The sequence below is a fragment of the Nyctereutes procyonoides genome, unplaced genomic scaffold (genome assembly GCF_905146905.1).
Source record: "Nyctereutes procyonoides isolate TBG_1078 unplaced genomic scaffold, NYPRO_anot_genome, whole genome shotgun sequence".
In the NCBI taxonomy this organism is placed as follows: domain Eukaryota; kingdom Metazoa; phylum Chordata; class Mammalia; order Carnivora; family Canidae; genus Nyctereutes; species Nyctereutes procyonoides.
The window spans coordinates 32,376,509-32,387,167 of NW_026575020.1; positions in this window are offsets into that span (position 1 = coordinate 32,376,509).

The following is a 10,659-nucleotide window of genomic DNA, read 5'->3' on the forward strand; positions in this document are numbered from 1 at the left end:
ACTCAATGCCCAAAAAGCAATCCAATTAAGAAATGGGCAGAAGGGATGCCTGGGTGGCTCAGTAGTTGAGTGTCTGCCTTTGGCCTGGGGCATGATCCTGGAGTCCCGGGATCGAGTCCTGCGTTGGACAGCCTGCGGGGATCCTGCTTCTCTCTCTGCCTGTGTCTCTGCCTTTCTCTCTGGGTCTCTCATGAATAAATAAATAAAATCTTAAAAAAAAAAGAAATGGGCAGAAGACATGAACAGACATCTTTCCAAAGAAGATCTAGAGAAAATGTACACACATACAGACACATGAAAAGATGCTCAGCATCACTTGGTATCACGGAAATATAAATCAAAACCATGATGAAATACCACTTCACACTGGTCAGAATGACTAAAATTAACAGCACAAGAAACAACAGGTGTTGGTGAGGATGCAGAGAAGGGGGAACCCTCCTGCACTGTTGGTGGGAATGGAAAGTGGTGCAGTCGCACTGGAAAACAGTATGGAGGTTCCTCAAAAAGTTAAAAATAGAGCTACCCTATTACCTAGCAACTGCAGTGCTAGATATTTACCCAAAAGATACAAAAATATAGATTCAAAGGGGGCACCTGCACCCTGATGTTTACAGTAGCATTATCAAAAATAGCCAAATTATGGAAAGAGCCCAAGTGCCCATTGACTGATGAATGGATAAAAAAGAGGCCCAACGGGATATTAGTCAGAAGAAAGAATGAAATCTTGCCATTTGCCACAATGTGGATGGAGCTAGAGTATATTATACTTAGTTAATTAAGTCAGAGAAAGATACAAATACCATATCATTTTGTTCATATATAGAATTTAGGAAACAAAACAAAAGAACATACGGAAGGGGGAAAAAGAGAGAGAGAAACAAACCATAAGAGACTCTTTTTTTTAATTTATTTATTAATGAAAAAAAATTTATTTATTAATGAGAGATACAGAGAGAGAGATAGAGGAAGAGACACAGACAGAGAGAGAAGCAAGCTCCATGCAGGGAGCCTGATGTGGGACTTGATCCCGGGTCTCCAGGATCAGGCCCTGGGCTGAAGGCAGGCGCTAAACTGCTGAGCCACCGGGGCTGCCCACCATAAGAGACTCTTAACTATAGAGAAGAAACTGAGGGTCCCTGGAGTGAGGTGGGTGGGAGAGGGGCTAGATGGGGGATGGGGATTAAGAGGAGCACTTGTTGTGATAAGCACTGGGTGTTGTATGTAAGTGATGAATCACTAAATTCTATTCCTGGGATGCCTGGATGGCTCAGTTGGTTAAGCATCTGCCTTTGGCTCAGGTCATGATCCAGGGTCCTGGAATTGAGCCCCACTTCGGGCTTCCTGCTCAGTGGGGACCCTGCTTCTCCCTCTCCCTCTGCCTGCTGCTCCTTCTGCTTGTGCTGTCACTGTCAAATAAATAAACAAAATCTTAAAAACAACAACAACAACAACAACAACAAAAAAACAATCACAGGGAGATGAGATACCCAAAAGAATGTGAAATGGGAACTCACAGAGATATTTGCATACCCAAGTTCACAGCAGAGTTATTCGCAATAGCCAAAAGATAGGGGTAACTCAATTGTCATTAGATGGATTATAAAATGTGGTCTGTACACACAACAGAATACTACTTGACCATAAAGACGTATGCGGTCCTGACACCTGCTACCACTTGGATGAACCTGAAGACGTTAGGGTAATAATAAGCCAGATACAAAAGGACAAATGCCATATGACTGTTTATATGAAGTACCTAGAATGGGCAAATTCATACAGGTGGAAAGTGAGGGCGAGGTCATCAGGGGCTGGAGTGCGGGGGAGGTGGGAATAGGAAGTTCCTGTTTAACGGGTGGCGTTTGAGATGATGAAAAATTCCTGGAGATGGACTGTATTCGTGGCTGCACAACAATATAGTATTTAATGCCACACTAAATTATATGCTTTAAAAAATGATGTGATCTGTATTTTGCCACAATAAAAAGGTGTTGTCAGCAAGTCCACAATTAGAATCTACCACAGATTTACTAGAAGGGTGTTGAGGGGGGTGGCAAGAAGACCGCCCTGGGCTGAGTCCTGGTGAGGATGCAGAGCAGCAAGGGCTCCTGTGCACTGTGGAACGGAAGACAGAGCAGCCACTCTGCACAAACAGTTTTGCCGAAAGATCCAGCAATCCCAATCCTCGATATCGGCTCAAGAGAAATGGAAGTTTATGTTCACACAGAGGGTTCTACACAGATGCGCATAGCAGCTCTGCCTACCCTGGCTTCAAACTGGAAATGACCCAAACGTCCTCGAGTAAGGAAGCTGATAAAGGGAGCCCTTGCATGCAAGGGATCACCACTCAGCAGTGAAAAAGGACAGACTTGACACGGAATCACAAGGGGGACCCTCAGAGGCATTATGTTGCCTGAAGGAAGCCAGTCTCGAAGGTCGCCTACTGTGCAATTCCACTTCTAGGCCACTCCAGAGAGGACAACACCCCAGCGACACGGAACAGGTCGGTTGGTGGCAGCCAGGGAAGGAGGAGGATTTGACTGCGAAGGTGCAGCAGGAGGGAATCTGGGGGTTTGGAAGCCGACAGTCCCGGTGCTGGTGTTAGTGCCCCAAATCTATCCATGTGTACAAATCGCACAAATGTGTAGCTTCCCTGCTTCCATTTTATGACGTACTTAAAAATTTAGTAGATTTGTGAACACCTGTGCCTTCTGAGTGCTTACTGGGTCCTAGGCCTCACACTAAGTGTTCTACATTACTGATGTAAGCATCCTTAAAACACCAGACACAGGTTGGTCTGACCATTCCCACTTTCCAGCTGAGAAAACTGAGACGGAAGGAGGCACCTGGGTGTGTCTGACCCCAGAACTCAGGCTTTTAGCCACTGAGCAGCTCAGGGCCTCATTAAAAATCAACGACCATGTTCACGTCTGGATTCCTAGTGTTGAGAGCTGGATGTGGGCAATGACACTCACTTCACAGAGACCAAGAGGATGCCCATGGACTCCCCAGGAGCAGGTGTGTGGACTCTGACACCTGACAGACCTTCTGGGGCTGAACCAGAAGTGCGGGGGGGGGGGGGCAGAGGTTGGGGGTAGGAAGGAGGGGGCGTGCATTCCAGGATATTCCAGGACAGTGGGAGCCCAGTAGCTTCCTCCCCAAGCCCTAAGGGAGGCCCTCCCCAAGCCTAGGGCATAAAGGAGGGGACTACTGGCCATAGGGGGCCACCCGCAGGCTTGCCATTGGACAAGGGATCTGGGAGTGCTGGAGAGATGGAGGCTGAGTGGCAGGGGAGACACGGGCTGTCCAGCATGAGAGAGAGCAGAGGCTAGGGGTGCAGGGGAGCCCCAGGCCTGGCTGAATGAGGCAGCAGGATCAACTGTCTGAGTGGCCCTGTTCCATCAGGACTAGACTAGGGCCCTACAGGTGGCCATGGGATTCTGCTGGCGCCCAAAGTCGGAGAGGCCCTCCATGCAGAGAGGAGCCTCCAGCCAAGGGCCTCCAGTGGCTGCTTCACAAGGGCATCCCCTGCACTTCCCAGCTTCCTGCCGCTCTTCCACCCACCAGAGTCAGTCTGGGCCATGGGAGGACCGATTGTGGGAGCCTGAGCTATACATGCTTGAAGGCCACCCAATCCCCCAGGAACAGGCCCACCTCCTCGCCCTGGCATTGCCTTTTTTTTTTTTTTTTTAAGATTTTGTTTATTTATTCATGAGAGAGAGAGAGAGAGGCAGAGACACAGCAGAGGCTGAAGCAGGCTCCATGCAGGGAGCCCGACGGGACTCTATCTCAGGACTCCAGGATCACACCCCAGGCTGAAGGCGGCGCTAAACTGCTGAGCCACCCAGGTGTCCCGGCCCAGGCATTTCCTTTTTTTTTTTTTTTTTTTTGATTTTTTTTAATAAATTAATTTTTATTGGTGTTCAATTTACCAACATACAGAATAACACCCAGTGCTCATCCCGTCAAGTGTCCCCCTCAGTGCCCCGCATTTCCTAATGAGGGTTGGGCTAGAGGCTTCAGACTCATGACACCTTTGCCATCACAGAGAGCCCTCCCAGGCAGGCCGTCCCCACATCACCACCATCTTTTAGGGGAGGAAGCAGAGCCCACAGTATCTGGGTGACTCTTACACACCCGGCCAGTTTTGGGTCCCGCAGTCAGAATCCTGAGCCTTGCTCTTGATCCTGTTTCTTCTGCTGCCCCGGAAGGGTGGTTCCCTTCATCCCCAGGCCTTCATGACCTCCTGCAAGCTGGGGGCATTCCCACACTGTGGGGTGCTGGGGGCTCACCACCCTGCCCTTGAGCTGTCTCCAGGCCTCAGGGCACAGGCCGCTCTGAGCATCTCCTGTCTCCCTGGTCTCCCATCTGAAAATCACACTCTCCGTGTCTCCCTGGTTGGGCTCCACTCACCTCTTCAGGCCCAGCACTTATTCCCTCCAGCCTCATGGCATTGGCTTCCCCCCCATACCTGTGGCCCGTTCTTCCCCCCAAATGCCCGCATCCAGCTTGGGGGCAGACCCTGCATTTCAGCTGCCTCTGGTCAAACACCATCTGGGAAGGTGACCTTGACTTGCCATCAACCCACCTGCCTGCCCTAGAGGCCTATTGTAGAACCTGGCCCTTGCTCTGTGACCATCAACCCCATCAACCATGGGTGCAGGGTGTGGCTCCCCCCACCACCTCGGGGCAGAGAGCTCCTCAAGGGCAGGGACCCCGTGGAGCCAGCTTCAGATCCAGCTCCTGACAGCACAGGGTGGGGGCGGTGCCGGTGGGGGAGTGAGGGCAGGGCAGGTAACAGGCTTGACAGGACATAAGGCTATTTGCAATGACTTAGCTGAACCCAGGGTCCTTCTCCCACTGTGGAAATGAATGAGATCCATTGTTATTTTCTCTAGGCACAAACTTGGACATGGGTTGGATGAATATCAGTGACACACAGGCAGAGTTGGAAGAGGCTCCCCGCAGTCCCTTCCCCTGTGCGTCTATGACAGCTTATGTGTCCTCTGGAGCCTCTGCTCTCGCAGACTCTCTTTCTCTGCACACAGAGCTGTTTCACAGAAACTGTATCATTCTGTGCATGTTCTTCCATCATTTCCTTCTTTGCTTTCAAAATGCCACACCACCACTCCACACCACAGCCTCTCCAGCCACCTCATCTGTTTGTTGGCTGCAGAATGTTCCAGAATGTTCCAGTATCCGAGGTAGCATGGCCCACTCGCCTCTTCCCCAAGGGACGGCCATTTGCGAGGTCTCTGATGACTTTAACGTCATAATGTTGCCGTGAACACCTCCTCCGCAGCAGTGAGCCACTGCCTGCAGTGGTTTCTTTGGGAAAGCCCCCCCCCCCCCCCGGAGGAATGGCCTACAGGGGCTACATTTGAAATGGGCACTGAGGTTGGTCTCTCATTTCAGGTTTTAGGGACCACTGTTTCTATTATTTATTTATTTTTAAAGGATTTTTTTTTAAATTTTTATTTATTTATGATAGTCACATAGAATGAGAGAGAGAGAGGCAGAGACACAGGCAGAGGGAGAAGCAGGCGCCATGCACCGGGAGCCCGACGTGGGATTCGATCCCGGGTCTCCAGGATCGCGCCCTGGGCCAAAGGCAGGCGCCAAACCGCTGCGCCACCCAGGGATCCCTATTTTTAAAGGATTTTATTTATTTATTCATGAGACACACACACACACACACAGAGAGAGAGAGAGAGAGAGACACGGAGACACAGGAAGAGGGAGAAGCAGGTTCCATGTGGGGAGCCAGATGTGGGACTTGATCCTGAACTCCAGGATCACACCCTGGGCGGAAGGCAGCCGCTCAACTGCTGAGCCACCCAGGCGTCCCTATTTCTATTATTTAAATGCCCTCCTCTATCTACCCTTTTAGTCCCTTCCCCCTTGGTCCCTGACAGCTTCAACCTGAGACCCCGTGATAGTTAGGGAGTCTAAGTCTGGGCCTGGAACTATCCAGAACCATCCATACCCCGGCTTCTCTGGTCCAGACAACCTAACAGCCCTGATTTCAAGCCTGCCCTCACTTCCCAAAGTAGAAGCACAGAGGGCAGCACCTGCCCCAGCTGCCTGTGGGTGGAGAGTGCTGGGCTCTGGCAACAGGGCCAGGCTTCCCATTCCATCCCCCAAGGTGGGGCTCACACAGGAAGACAGCTGCTTTAGGCCAGGCCTCCAGGCAGCCTGGGAGCAGCCTAGTCTTCCTGGCCTGCAAACAGTCAGCCCTTAGCTTGGGGGGAGGGGGTATCTATTTAAAGACCTTGGAAAGAAGTGGAGGGCAGATGGAAGGGTCACCATGGAGGCTCCTTGGGGGAGCCAGGGATGGAGGGAGCCCGCTGCAGCTGGCAGGGGGAGCAGCTGGGCACAGCCCTCTGAGTTTGGCCCCTGGTGTTTCCTGGTGTCAGCTCTTCTATTTCAGGCTGCTGGCTCCTCCGTTAGGGGATTCACAGCCAGCCTGGGAACCCATAACGGCGGGCACTGGGACCCTGGCTCCTGGGCTCCCTTCCTCTCCCTGTGGGCATCCAGGCCCAGGTGAGGGCCGCACCCCAAGGTTCCCACCTCATGACCCAGTCAGGGCACCAGGATCTTATCCCACGGAAACACTCATAGTCACAAAGCCCTGGAGACAACCAAATGTGCGGCCAGGGCTCTCAGCTGCCAGGGGAATGGACTGGAAAGTGCTCTGTAGGGCGAGGAGCCATAGCTGCCAGCAGGAGACAGAGCCACAGCCTGAAAGCTGCCAGGATTACGGGCATTCCACGGAAGCAGCATCCGCCAAGGGAAAGGGCCCTGTGGGTCTGGTGCAGGGGTGCAGGGGGACAAGGGACAGCACTACAGGAGGTCAGGTATGGACTCTGGGGGCCAGAAGAGTGGGGTCAAGCCCCAGCTTGGTCCTCTCCTTGCAGGGTGGCCTGGGGCAGAGCAGGAGGCCATCCAAACCTTCATCTTCCCCATCTGTAAAAACCAGAATAGCTTACGACCACGATGGGGAATGAACAAGACGGTATGTGAAGTCCTTTGGCGAGGGAACTGCACATAGTAGGCTCTTAGTTAGGACAGCTGTGTGTGTGTGTGGGGTTAATAACACAGACAAATGTAAACAGTTGGACGTGACAGGACGACACAGGTGGACGCTGGCAGCCACGCTTACATTCCGTGGAAAGGACCCCATAAACCATTGGTGCCTAGTACCGCGCCACCTGCCTTCTACAGCCTCTGAGAACAGCCCCTGTCTCGGACCCCTGATTTCCATCAGCTGGCACAGGAGCTGAATCTTTCAGGCTGGCCTGGAAGGGACCCCTCTCTAACCAGGGGGATTAGCCCGGCCTGAGGTAGGGAGGGGATTTGCAGACCGGAACAGGTGGGGCCTGGCGTTGGAAGTCTGAGCTGCATACCAGGGATTCCTGCAGGCGACCCGCCCAGCCTGGCCTGGGGCCAGACTGGAGCTCCGCACCCAGTACCACCTGGGGGTGGGGATGGGGGGGCCCTGCTGGGAGACCTCCGGGCTCCGGGTAGGGTGGAAGCTGAGGGCAGATGGATTTAGTTGTGGGGGCTTTGAAGCAAGGTGAGTTAGGCTTGAATCCAGCAGGAAGTGAAAGCGAATATTCCAGGATTCATTCCCTCAAAGGGTCTTTTATTGGGCACCTACAGTACACCCCTCCCAGCAGGCACTGCAGCCCTAAAGGGTTGTCCCTGCCCCCATGAGCCCCTGTTGAGTGAATGGATCCCAATGAGGGCCACGGTGCCTGTAGGGATGGGAAGGGACAGAGTATGAAGGCAGTCTAGGGCTGGGCCTGGTGTCCTCGAGGAGGGGACGGTGCTGGTGACTCTCTGGCTTCCTTGGGACTGGGGCCCTGCTGGGAACAGGGGTTTTCGGTTCTAAAATGGGATGGCCAGGCAAACTGGGCTCTCCTGTCACCCATGGAGGTGATGCAGGGTAATGAGGCTGAGGTGCTTGCATGGGAGGGATGGAGGGAGGGAAGGACATGGGGCACTGGGCAAAGGTCAAAGAAGGAGGGAATTTGACATTAGGCCTCACTCTGATCTGCTCTCTCTGGAGAGAGTGGGGAGGGAGAGGATGGCAGCACAGCCACAGCGAGACATGGTGTTCTGGATACTGGGGTTGGGAGTGGCCATTCTGACTCAGGTTAGCTGAAGGCCCACTAGGCCCCAGGAGATGCTGGGCAAAACACCTGTCCTCATGGACCACACGGGCAGGGGAAGGGACAGCAGAGCCCAAGGAGGGGAAATGGGGACATGTCTCCCAAACCAGCTGCCCTGCATAGTTACCCCACTGACTTGGGCTGGACGGAGACTTGGGTAGTATCTCTGGGTAGTGTCAGCAGTTCCCTGGAAGGGTAGCCCAGCAAAGGTGGGCCGTCTAGTCTGGAAAGCTGGTGAACAGCTCCTGGAAGCCCTGAGTCCTGGGCATCCCCTTGTCCCTTGCCTTCCACAACCCTCCCTCATCAACTGCCTTTGGAATCCAAAGCTCTGGGCTTGGCCATTAAGGTGCCAGTGCTTCCATTCCCCTACCCCCACCACCCCCCTGCCCCCCCCCCCAATCCTGAGGAGCATCACAGCATTCCCGCCATGGCCATGTGATCTGTTCCTCTGCCATTTCTCACCAAGCCCTCCCAAGGTTGGCAGTGCATCAGCCAGGTAAACTATTTCTGACCGGGTGACCAAGTATGGTTTTCCAAAAGCTCTGAGTCCTCTGGGAACCCTGGGTGGCGCAGCGGTTTAGCGCCTGCCTTTGGCCCAGGGCGCGATCCTGGAGACCTGGGATGGAGTCCCACGTCAGGCTCCTGGTGCATGGAACCTGCTTCTCCCTCTGCCTGTGTCTCTGCCTCTCTCTCTCTCTCTCTCTGATGACTATCATAAATAAATAAAAATTAAAAAAAAAAAAGCTCCGAGTCCTCTAAGAAAGGGATGTCTGCAGTTTCAGCTCTGCCTCCATCCTAGAGCCTTGCTGACCTGACTGCTTCCTTGACACAGCTTGCTCTCTCTTAAGATCCTCAGCACGTGCATCTCACTCCTTCGCCCATCTACTAACTCATCCTTTATCCACGTGTCCACCCATCCTCCGCCCATCCATCCACCCACCACTGAGTGCACATCGCGTCTGCTGGTGGGGGGAGTGCACGCTCTACCTGGAGTTGGTACTGATCTCCAGGCCTGTGCCTACTGCCTGTGGGTGCTTGGGCAGCTTCTCAGCCTCTCTGAGACTCGGTTTCCTCACTGTGGAAAGGAATAAAGGCACTCCCTTCACAGGCTTGCTGTGGAGCTGCAAGAAATAAGACATGTAACAAACTTCCCAGACGGGGGAGCCAGCAGGTGCGCCTCCTCCCCTCCTCCTCTCTGCCATTGCCACCTGCCAAGACTGCTGTGACTTGCCTGGCGGAGGGACCTGGGCGAGTGAGGAGGATGCCCAGACAGGTTCAAACTCTGCTTGATGATATAGCCTTGAGGTATGTTGTCTTTATAAAGACTCTTCCTGGAAACAGGTTCATTTACCAAATTAGCTCCCGTTGGCCAAAGCACAGTTAATGTTCTGGAAAAACAAATCTCCAAAATGTTCTCCCCTTCTCTGTAGCTTTATATCCTCTCTTCCATTTCCAGCTGTGATTTTCTGAGCTCGACCACATTTCAGGAGGGATATAAAAGGATTTAAAACTTCGCCAATGAAACAAATCACCTGCTTTTGCTAAATTGTTTTACCTGCTGTATTTTTTGGTTCTAGTATTTTAGCTATGACTGTAAGGATGAGTTGCAAGAACACAAGAGAGAGAGGGAAAAAAAGAACACAAGAGAGGATTTCCTCAGTTTCACTGGAAGGCTCTGTCTCCTGGGGGGAGGGAGGCAAGATCAATTTACTTGGGAACCCAGTTTGATTTCTGAGTTCTGGGGTCTGGAACTTTATCCATCTCTGTCTGGAGGGTCAGAGGTATTTTTGATTTGGGGCTGGGATCTGGGGTGCACAGGTTGGGGGTGGTGCTAGGCTAGAGTGCAGATTTAGTCAGCAGATTTTGGATTTGGACAAGAGAGCAATGGGAAGCTCTCTTGAGTCCTTTTTTAAAAAAGATTTTATTTATTTATTCATGAGAGATACAGAGACACAGGGAGAGGGAGAAGCAGGCTCCATGCAAGGACCCCGACATGGGACTCAATCCTGGACCCCGGGATCACGCCCTGAGCCAAAGGCGTCTGCTCAACTGCTGAACCACCCAGGTGTCCCAAGCTCTCTGAGTCTTAAATCAGAGGGTGACAGATCAGAATTGGGAGTTTTGGTTCTGACTATGCTTCAGAAAGGTTTGGAAAAAGCCTGTTGGAAGATAAATCCCCGGGGGCAGGGATGGAGAGAGATGGATTGCTGAGACACCAAGAGGTGATGGGGGAGTGCCCACATGGGCTCAGATTCCAGCCCAGGTGGCCAGGTGGAGGGTCCTTCTTCATCTTGTGCTGGTTTGTTAACTTCTGTAACAAAGGTGGCCCAAGGTGACTAGGCTCCCAGGAGCAGAGATCCACACAGCGCCATGCCAGGGCCAGAGACTTGGTGCCACACGATGCTCCTTGGGAGTGGCCTGCAGACCAGCAGCCTGTCTCAGCTTGTGTCCTGGACAACCACACACCTTGTTCCCTGGGCATTTC